We start from the raw sequence: 10,512 nt of genomic DNA on the forward strand, positions 1-10,512 counted from the left end.
AATAGAAAAAGAATAGAAAGAAAGAAAGAAGCAGTTGGAAAAGAGATGCATCAGAAAAAGATGAAAAAATCTAAGGAGATAGAAACTTTAGAAAGCAAGAGAGAGAAAAGTGAGTAAGAAAGAGAAAAACAAACAAAAATAATGAAAGTGCCAGACCCTGAGAGGAAAAAATTCTGGGCTCTCCTGCCAGCCAAGGACCTCATGTTATGGGTAGGTGAGGGGTAAGACAGTAACTCTCAACCCTAGATGGAGTTGTTGTACGGCTAGGTGTTTGTTTTAGGCACTCAGTCCATATGTAGTTCATGCAGACTTCAAGCTGTTGAGGGATCAGGATATTTCTGTCCCAGAGGGGAGCCAAGACTGAGAGGTCCTGCTAGTCCAGGGCTGAGCAGACCTGCCTCTGTGGGTCTGGAGTAGGCCACACCTGATCCTAGGTGTCCTATTTGGTGTTAGTAGTGCCCCCACACTTTGATGCAGCTTGAACAGCCTAGAAAGCAGGAGCTTCCCTGGGAGTGTACATGGATAGGGGCCAGCCATACCTCTCATCACCAGAGTAATGTGGGCTACAAGAAACAAAACCGAATAAAATTTTCCCCTTTCCCTTCACTAATAAGCAGTGTGCCTCTGCACCACCTCCTGTCCTTTTGTGTTCAAAGTTGCCCATGAAAGTTCAAGATGGTAACACCATGGTTGGCTGGCCAGGACAGATTTCCAGTCTCTTTTTTTTTTTACTTTGTCTCCCCCATGTGTCTGTCGAGCTGCTTGTGAGAGCTAGTCCAGGGCTGGTCAGGGCCAACTCTACAGGTCTGGAGCAGGTCCTGCCTAAGCAGGGTCAATGCAGGCAGCTCGCTGTTCTGTTAATTGGACCCACAACCACAATATTCATCTCTGTGCACCTCCCACAGCCAGAAGAGCAAGAGTCCCCTGAGGGTGTACATAGGGGGCCGGCCTTGTCTCTGGTCACCAGGGGAATGTGGAGAGCAAGGGGAAAAAATCAGCTTTATCTCTTTGAGCCACACCATACCAAACAGGTATATTTCTGCAACACCAATATGTTTTTGTGCCTCTGAATCCACTCGCAAAGCTCAAGATGACTGCACATGTCTGGTCAGTGGGTACTGGTCACCAGTCTCTCTTTTTATTTTCTTCCGCATCTGCTCAGCTCTCTCTCCTAGTAAGCATTCAATCCACTTCTCTATCCCTTCATCTGGAGTTCAGAGTTCCAGGACTACTGTCTGCATCTGCTTCCTTTGGCCTTCTGTATCTTTGTTGTAGAGGGTCTATACAGCCTTTCTGCCTACTCTGCCATCTTGCTGCCTCTCTGTATCATGATGTTATTTATTAACCCAGTTGTGAGGACTATTCAGTATGGAAGATTGTAGTCATTGATCTTCATCAGTAAATATACTAAGTCTTCTTCATTTCCAGCAAGCAAGATTGTGTCATCTGCATATCTCAGGTAATGAGTCTTCCTCTAACCCTGATGCCATGTTCTTCTTCATATAATCCATCTTCTTGTATTATTTTTTCAACATACAGATTAACTAAGTATGGTGAAAGGATACTATCCGGGCACACACCTTTCCTGATTTTAAACCATTCAGTATCACCTTGTTCTGTTCCAACAACTGCCTCTTAGCCTATGTACAGGTTCCTCATGAGCACAATTAAGTGTTCTGGAATACCCATTTCTCATAGTACCATCCATTGTTTGTTATGATCCACATAGTGGAATGCCTTTTCATAGTCTATAAAGCACAAGTAAATATCTTTCTAGTAGTCTCTGCTTTCAGCCAAAATCCATCTGACATAAGCAATAATATCCCTGGTTTCACATACTCTTCTGACTCCAGGCAGTTCCCTGTTGATGTACTGTTGCAAACATTTTTTAAAATTCTCTTCAACAAAATTGTACTTGCATATGACATTAATGATATTGTTTATGATTTCCACATTCCATTGGGTCATCTTTCTTTGGAATAGGAAGAAATATGGATCTCTTCCAATTAGTTGCCCAGGTAACTATCTTCCAAATTTCTTGGCATAGATGAGTGACCACCTCCAGTGCTGCATCAGTTTGTTGAAAGATATCAATTTGTATTTTGTCAATTCCTGGAGCCTTGTTTTCCACCAATGCTTTCATTGTCACTTCTTCCTTCAGTCCCATCAGTTCTTTATCATATGCTGCTTCTTGAAATGGAAGACATGGACCATTTCTTTTGCTACAGTGACTCTGTGTATTCCTTCCATCTTCTTTTTGTTTGTTTGTTCAGGAGGCATTTTATTGATGCTCCAAGTTTAAGAATTTTAATTTTCACTGACAATAGAAAATCAACACTTTCATATAGTCTTCTGCATAACTTTGTTCAGTTTCTGAATCTTGAACTTTGCAGACATATCCACATATTTCTTTCCAATGCAGACAATCATTCCACCCATGATTAAGGGATCAATCTTAACCTCCAACCTCAACACCTACCCTTGATTTAGGAAGCTTTGCAGGACCATTTTTAATTCAGGACCATTGTCTAATGAAGTTGCAATGGTAATTGTACAAGGAACTTCTCTATAGTGGACACTCATGATGGTTGAAAAGGCAGAAATGATGCCTGGGGTGTTGTTCAAACGACCATTTTTAACAAGTAAATTGATCAGATTGGATGTGAGGGACGAAATATCTCTCTTTGTTGTGATGTCATTTGTGCTTTTCACATTAATGGAATGCTTGACACAGAGATTCAGAATAGCACGAGTCATTGCCATTTGGGATCCTTCAGAAGTTGTGATACTTTCAACAACTCCTTTTCTACTTGATTCAATTTATTCTGCTCAGATGCAGCAGACAGGGTAAAGGGCAGTGGCATAGCGACCATAAATACCATGTATTTGAACAGGTGACCTCACAAGCTTGACAAACAGCCTGACCACAGAGTTACTGAAGTCCCATACCTGAGAGAACATGATACTGCTGAGCCAGCCATCCAAGTGAGAATCAGGAAAGACCTCCTTCCATCTTCTTTTGAAGCTTTCTGCATATCATATTTTGCCCATAGTGTTGTTGTTGTTGTTGTTAAGTGCCATCAAGTCAGTTCCAATATATAGAGACCCTGTATAGAGTTTCTAAGGAGCACCTGGTGGGTTTGAACCAGTAACCTGTTTGCAATCCCGTGCTCATTGTACAGTGTCATACTAGGAATCCCTCAATATTGCAATCTAGGCTTGATTTTTTTTCTTCAGTTCTTTCAGCTTGAGAAATGCTGATCATGTTCTTCCTTTTCAGTTTTCTAACTCCAGGTCTTTGCACATATCATTATAATAATTTAGTTTGTCTTCTCACCCTGCCCTTTGAAATTTCTGTTCTACTCTTTTACTTTCTCATTTCTTCCATTTGCTTTGACTTCTCTATGCTCAAGAGCAAGTTTGAGAATCTCTTCTGACATCCATTTTTGTCTTTTCTTTCTTTCCTGTCTTTTTAATGACCTTTTGCTTTTTGCTTATCTGATGTTCTTAATGTCATTCCACAACTCCTCTGGTCTTTGGTCATTAGTGTCTAATGCATCAATTCTGTTCTGGAGATGGTCTCTAAATTCAGGTGAGATATGTTCAAGGTCATATTTTGGCTCTTGTGGATTTGTTTTAATTTTCTTCAACTTCAGTCTGAACTTGCATATCAGCAACAGATGGTCTCTGTTCTACAGTTTGCTTTGACCTCATTTTGGTTGATGATATTAAGTTTCTCCATCATTTCTTCTCACAGATATAGGCAATTTGATTCCTGCTTATTCCATCTGGTGAGGTGCGCGTGTATGTTGTTGTTATGTGCCGTGGAATTGGTTCTGACTCATAGCGACCCTGTAGAGGGTTTCCGAGGCTGTAAATCTTTACGGGAGCAGAAAGCCTTATCGTTCTTCTGCGGAACAGCTGGTAGTTTCGAACCGCTGACCTTAAGGTTTGCAGCCCGATTCATAACCACTACGCTACCAGAGCTCCTTTCCTTTTATGTTGTTTTAAAAAGGTATTTGCATTGAATAAGTCAGTGTCCTAGCAAATTTTATCATGTGATCGCCAGCATCATTTCAATCACCAAAGCCATATTTTTCAACTATTCACTTTTCCTCTTTCTTTCCAGATTTTACATTCCCATCACCAGTAATTATCAATGCATTATCAATGCATTTTGTTTGCATGCTTGATCAATTTCAGACTGTACAAGTTGTTGTTGCTGTTAAGTGCCGTTGAGTAGGTGCCAACTCATAGCAACAATTTATAGGGCTTCTGAAGACTAGCTGGTAGGTTTAAGCCAACAGCCTTGTAGTTAGCTATCCATTGTTTATCCTATAGGGCCACTCCAAGACTCCAAAGAAGTTGGTAGAATTTTTCAACTTCATCATCACTGGTTTTAGTGGTGAGTGTATAAATTTGAATAATAGTAGTGTTAACTGGTCTTCCTTGTAGGTGTATCCACCTATGACAGACAGCATTGTACTTTGGGACAAATCTTGAAATATTATTTTTGATGATGAATACAACTTGATTCCTCTTCAATTTGAGGCATTGTCAGATTCAAAATGGCTAATACCAGTCCATTTTAGCTCACTAATGCCTAGGATATCTATCAATCTTTATGTGTTCTATTTCATTTTTGAAAAGTTCCAAATTTCCAAGATTCATACTTCACGCATTCCATGTCTAAATTATTACTGGATATTCACAATTGGTTCTCCTAATTTTGAGTTGTGCCCCATCAACAAATGTAATTCCCCAAATATTTGCTCCGTTCACATCATTCTTGCTCAACTCTACTTTGAGAAGGCAGCTCTTCCAAAGTCCTATTTTGAGTGCCTTCCAACCTAAGGGGTTCATCTTCCAATATATCTGACAGATTTGCTGCTATTTATAAGGTTTTCAATGGCTAGCCGTTCAGAAGTGGTCTACCTCTCCTTCCTCCTAGTTTGTCTTAGTCTTGAAGCTCCACTGAAAACTCTCTATCATGGGTGACCCAGCTGGTATTTAAAATACCATCGGGTTAGCTTCCAGCATCACAACACAGGTAAGCCACCACAGTCTAACAAACTGACAGATTAATAACACAGAGGTGCTATTGATGGAGACAGAGTCACAACAGCCATTTAATGCATTTATTTGTTCAACTAAGCTGTATACTTTGCCTGGCATTGTTGTAGGAACTTATAAGATCTTCACTACCACCACCAGATGTTGTCAAGTTGACTTCAACTCATAGCAGCTCCATATGTATCATAGGAAAAGTATGCTCAATGGCTGATTTTTCAGAAATAGATTGCCAGACTTTTCTTCCAAGGTGCCTTTGCACCACTTAGGGAGTCTGGCAAGATATCAGTGACTACATAAGGAGCTTGCAGTCTAATGGGGTCTATGGACAAGCAATAAGACAGTTACAATTAAGTGTGATTGTTCTCATGGGGGAAGTGCCTGAGACCAGGGGAGCATGTGGGTGAGATACCCAGGCATAAGAGTTGGCAGCTCAGTGATGGTAACTTAGGAAAGGATAATATTTTCAAGATTCACCCATGTTGTAGCATGTGTCTCATTTCTCTGTACAGCAGACTCATTGCATGTATGTATCACATTTTATTTACCTATTCATCTGTAGATGGACATTTAGCTTGTTCCAACGTGTTCCAATCCTTGTGGGCTGGGGCTTTTATATTTTGAGGAAAACTCCTTGCTATTATTATCAGAGGAGCACTTGGAAGAGAACTGGAACAGTCCTGTTCTCCGGAACTTTGTCATCCAAACGGCTCTGCAAGCCATGGGGAATCTTACTTTATTGCTGCCTTCCAAAAATCAGCAGCCCAGCCTTCTAAGAAAGAACTTTAGAACTCCCAACTCCACCAAAATCAGCTGTCAGCAGATTCAGACACATTCCTGCAACTGGAATTACTACTGTCTGCACAGCTGCCTTCCTGAAACAGTGATTTGAAAGATAAAAAGAGGAAAAGTATTTCCTTTTCTAGGATCCTTTCTGGCCATAGGTTTCCCAGTGTCCAGTGTGTGGCAGCCAAGGGGAGCCTGGGAAATGGGCAGCTCCTAAATAAGGCTGACGACAGCAGCTTCGCTTCGCTGCTCGCCAAACTGGCCCCCACTGCTGCCTCATATAGCCCGCGCATCCATAAATTACCACTTCATTAGGCACTTCGTAGCACCACTAAAATTATATCTGCAAAAAAACGCTCCATTAAAGGACTAGAAATGAGTCATGAAGATTAAAGAAAGCCTGGCATTTCTTGGGAAAGACCCCGGGGCAGTTCAGCAGGGAATTAAATTGCCCTGTTAGTCGGCAGGATTCTTTGTAACTTTCTGAGCCCAGAGACACAGCCTCTTCTCATCTCCTTTTGGATCTTCCCGCTGGGTAGGCAGGGTGGATTTCTTGTCAAGTTAGGTGAAGATTTAGAGGTGTCTGGGTTGTAAGTCTGCCAAGTTGCTGGGGTGGGGCCAGGAAACCTGAATATGCTACACCTTGATTTCAATCGTGGGCGTGTGATCTTCAAAGCGTGGGCAAAGGAGACATGGGGGACAGAGCTGGAGAGCAGGACTTGTGGAGTCCTACCAGAATCAGGACTGGTGGAGGCAGAACAGGCAAGAACTGAATTAACTCACAGTGGGTGAGGTCCAAGCAAGCAGGACTGTGAGCTGGCTTGGCTCTTACACACATATAGTTTTATTAATTTCTGTATGTACAGTACATAGTAATAAGGTTGTTGTACAACTGAATGGAAGAACGGATGAGTGAGTGAATGAATGAATTGGACAAAGAGGATGCAACTGACTTGATTCTGTTTTAAGACAATAATCAACTTGTAAATGAACTAGAAATACCAAAGAATTTTTTCTCAAACTATAAAGCCCATTAGATGTTCTGCCCCCAATCAACAAGGATTGGAACACGAGGGAACAATCTAAATGTCCATCAACAGATGAATAGGTAAATAAAATACGGTACATACATACAGTGGAATTTCACTCTCCTATATAGAGAAATGAAACACACGGTACAACATGGATGAATCTTGAAAATATTATTCAGACTGAAATACACCACATACAAAACGGCAAATATTGTATGATTCAATGTATATGGAACAGGCAAATGTATAAACACCAAAGTTTATTAGTGGTTATCAGGAAAGGAAAGGAGGGGAAAAGAAAGGAGAGTCTTCATGAGTTTCTGTTACTGGCAGTGGAATAACTTGGAAATGGATAGTGACAGATCACTGAAATGGATATAACCAAGATCACTGAATTATACAACTAAAAAATGTGGCAGTGGCAAATCTTTAGTTAAATACAAAGAGGCTTCAAAAAGTTTATGCAAGAAATTACAACTTCTGGGGCAAGATGGGAGAGTAGGCAGACCCGCTGAGCAGACCCTCTGTCATAAAGACATGGGAGACCAATGAAACAAATATAGATGGTCATCCTGGAACTCTGAGTTTCAGATAGGTAAGAAAGATGGATTGAATGCCAAATGAAGAGGAAGCTGAATAGAAGCAGCAAAAAAAATGAGCAGACTGTAGACTGACCTAGAGCAACATGGCCTTCCTGAACTTTGGGAGTAGCTGTACATACAGCAGCCTACAGGCACAGGACTTGGATGGAGGTTAGCAGCATGGTATGGTTCTCCCTTGTTCCCTTGCCCTCTTGGTAGCTGGAGATGTGGTGAGTGCCCACCCTTACCAAACCAGTGGTCAGTTGCACTCCCTTCATGTATACACTCTGCTATTCATGGGATCAGGAGTCAGTCATGCTACACACATACCAAACATAGAACTAGGTTCACACTTCCAGTCTCTATCACATCCACCAGGAGACAGGTGGTAAGTGCCTGAGACCATCTCAACATACAATCATCAATTAAATATAACTAAGACACAACAATGTCTCAGAGAAATGAGACCATTTCAGCTTACATAAAGAAACAAGACAGTGTCTCAAACAACTGGCCAAAATACAGAATTAGAAATTATTAGGGTGAGTCAAAAATTACCCATAATCTGGCTGTAGAATTTATTTTAATTAACATTTAGAAAAGATAAATATGTCATTTTTTCAACAGTCTCCTTGCTTTTCAATACACTTTGTCTGTCAACAAGCTTTCATATTCCCTTATTGAAAACATGTTTTAGGCTGAGCTGGGAGTCACAAATGCACCGCTGTCTTCACTTCTTCATCAGAGGTGAATCTTTGTCCTAGAAGGACTGCTTTCAGGGGACCAAACAGATGAAAGCAAGACAAGGACTATAGGGAGGATACTTTAACACCTCAAATGAAGTTTTTGCAAAGTATCAACAGTGTGGGCAGAGGTGTCATGCAGTATCACAACACCTTTAGATAGCAGTCCTCTGTGTTTGAAGTATAAGCTCGTGCTTTTTAGAGAGCATCTCACTCTAACAAGCATGGTTAATTGTTGAAACTTTTTATTGATAGCGTTCCAATACTGAGAATCCCAGAAAACTGTAAGCATCAATTTTCCAACTGCTGGTTGACTTTTGAACTTTTTCTTGGTTGGCAATTGAGGATGTTTCCATTCCACATACTGCCATTTACTCTCAGGCTTGTAGTGACAAATCCATGTCTCATCACCAGTAACAATTGTTTTAAAGAAACTTTTACCTTCCTTTGAGTATTGACCCAAATTTTGTTTGAAGAGATCCAAATGCTTCTGCTTATGCTCTTGCGTGACTTGTTTCTATACCCATCTAGCACAAACTTTTGGAAACCCACGTCTGTTGTGGATTAATTCATATGCAGAGCCATGGCTGATTTGCAAATGATTTGGCACATAATCCACTGTCAGTTGTCTAATCAACAGAATCATTTCACATGCATGTTCAATGTTGTCATCAGCTATGAGCATGGATGGGCATTTTAATATAGCCAAAGTGCAAATAATTTTTTACTTACCCTCATATAATACCAGAAATGGTATCAGAATTACTTGATAAGGAATTTTAAAAAATAGTATTTAGGTACCTTCCATGGACTGAGAAAACTGCAAGTGGAATCAGGGAAAATACAGACAAAATTTTAGAAGAATTCAGGAAACAAGCTGATGAAATAAATGAATAATTGGAAAACATAATAAAGCAATCGGAAAGCCAGAAGATTAATAAAGAAACTTTTGAAATAGATAATATATTTAAAGGGCAAAGAAGTAGAAATGACTCCATGAAAGGTCAAATTACTGAGGTTGAAGACAAACCTCTCAAAATATAACTGTGAGAGGAATAATCGGGAGAACTAGAGGTGTTGTAGGATACGCAGATTTAGAGGGGATGTAGGCTATGTGGAACTGGACCACTAATCACAAGGTCAACAGTTCAAGTCAACCATCCACTCCATGGGAGAAAGATGAGGCTTTCTGCCCTTATAAATATTTGTTGTTCTTGTTGGGTACCATCAAGTCAGTTCTGACTAATGGCAACCCCACGCATAACAGAACGAAACACTGGTTGTATACCATCCTCAAAATTGTTGTTAGACTTGAGGCCATTTCTGCTGCCACTGTGCCAGTATATTTCCTTGGGGAGTCTTCCTCTTTTTCGCTGACCCTCCACTTTACCAAGCATGATGTTCTTCTCTGGGGACTGGTCCCTCCTGATGACATATCCAGGTATGAAAGATGAAGCTTCACTTTCCTGGCTTCTAAGAAGCATTCTGGCTATACTTCTTCCAATACAAATTTGTTTGTTCTTCTGGTACTTTCAGTGTTCTTATCCAACACCATAACTCAAATGCATCAATTTTTCTGCAGTCCTCCTTATTCATTGTCCAACTTGTACATGTATATGAAACTATTGAAAATACTTTATATTTGAACAGACGCAGCTTAGTCCTCAAACTAATATCTTTGATCTTGAACACTTTAAAGGGGTCTTTTGCAACAGATTTGCTTATGCAATACGCTGATTTCTTGGCTGTTGCTTCCATGATTGTTGACTGTAGATGCAAGCAAAATGAAATCTTTGGCAACTACTTTATCTTTGAACAGACGCAGCTTAGTCCTCAAACTAATATCTTTGATCTTGAACACTTTAAAGGGGTCTTTTGCAACAGATTTGCTTATGCAATACACTGATTTCTTGGCTGTTGCTTCCATGATTGTTGACTGTAGATACAAGCAAAATGAAATCTTTGGCAACTTTGTTTTTTTTCTCCAATTATCATAATGTCATTTATTGGTCCAGGGGTGAGGATTTTTGTTTTCTTTACACTGAAGTGCATTCCATATTGAAGGCTGTAGTTTTTGATGTTCATATTAAGTATTTCACATCCTCTTTGCTTCCAGAAAGCAACCTGAATATCTCAGGTTGTTGATGAGTCTTCATCCAATTCTGGTGTCATGTTCTACATATAATTCAGTGTCTTGGATCATATGTTCAGCAAGAAAATTGAATAAATACGTTGAAAGAATATAATCCTGGTGCATATCTTTCCTGATTTTAGACCATTCCGTATTTCCTAGTTCGAATG

At 40.2% G+C, this 10,512-nt stretch overlaps 1 pseudogene; it reads right to left on the reverse strand.

Annotated features, from left to right (window-relative positions):
- Positions 1–2,340: 2,340 nt before the first annotated feature.
- LOC102823391 lies at positions 2,341–3,188 on the reverse strand (annotated as a pseudogene).
- Positions 3,189–10,512: the final 7,324 nt, after the last annotated feature.

This window comes from Chrysochloris asiatica, unplaced genomic scaffold, assembly GCF_000296735.1.
Source record: "Chrysochloris asiatica unplaced genomic scaffold, ChrAsi1.0 scaffold00163, whole genome shotgun sequence".
Lineage (NCBI taxonomy): Eukaryota > Metazoa > Chordata > Mammalia > Afrosoricida > Chrysochloridae > Chrysochloris > Chrysochloris asiatica.